This window comes from Dama dama, chromosome 25 (genome assembly GCF_033118175.1).
Source record: "Dama dama isolate Ldn47 chromosome 25, ASM3311817v1, whole genome shotgun sequence".
NCBI classification, from domain to species: Eukaryota; Metazoa; Chordata; class Mammalia; order Artiodactyla; family Cervidae; genus Dama; species Dama dama.
In genome coordinates, this window is record NC_083705.1 from 18,702,301 (window position 1) to 18,703,372 (window position 1,072).

The window sequence follows — 1,072 nt, forward strand, 5'->3', positions numbered from 1 at the left end:
TGGCCAGAGACTGAAAGTCAGGCTCTGGGAGTAAGAGTACTGAATCCCAGTCACCAGACCACCAGGAACCTGTGGCTAGTGACAAGGCCCTGGCCCGTCACCTGTGTAGAAGTGAATTCCAACGGAGAGACCTAAAGTAGTGAAACAAGTGTTTATAGGCGGAAAAGGTATGTGTGGATAGACAGGTGGGAGGACCCTCCCACGTGTGCGCATGCACCTCTTAACCAAGACAGATTCTACCAGACAGGCCCATGGAGAGGTCCACATCACCTACTACACGGTGGCATGCGTGTGTGCTCAGTCGTGTCTGATTCTTTGCGATTCTATGGAGCGTAGTCCACCAGGCTCCTCTGTTCATGGGATTTCCCAGGCAAGAATGCTGGAGTGGGTTGTCATTTCCTCCTCCAGGGGATCCTCCTGACCCAGAGATTGAACTCCCGTCTCTTGCGTTGACAGGCAGATTCTTTACCACTGAGCCACCTGGGAAGCCCTTGTCGGGTATTAGGAAATACCAAAATCATTGCACCAGGTGAGGAAGCTAATGACTGGCATTTTGGGTGGGGCTGAAGGGAGGTAGGGTCTTTCTCGGGAAATTCACAGGAATGGATCTCCTCAGTAGCAGTTCTCCGGGCCCTGCCCTGTGGTTCCCTCCCACTGCCTAGCCTTGGCCCTGGCAGCTCCTTTGGCCTGCAAGTTCTCCTCATTCCTCGGCTCTGAAACCCTGCTTTTCTTCGAAAGCCCCGCTACAGCTCAGCTCCATCCTTCTCGTGAGCGACTCCTAGAGGCTTAAGGTTTGAACGAGCTCATTTTACTTTCACTGACGCGCACACGGCCTCGTCGTTTCTCGAGGTCTCGAGCTATTATTTATAACTCGGTTGCGCTGTATCTGGGGACATTATGTGTGTCCCAGTCGCAGAGGGCTCTTAGTCCCCGCATCCTAACCGGAGAGCTCAGACGGTGGCGCCGAGGCAGCGGGCGGGGCCGGGGACCCGGGCGCCGCGCCCGCCTTCCCGCTCGGGGCCGCGCCGCGCGGTCGCGTGGCGGCGGGGGCGGCGGCGCGCGCGGCGGGGAG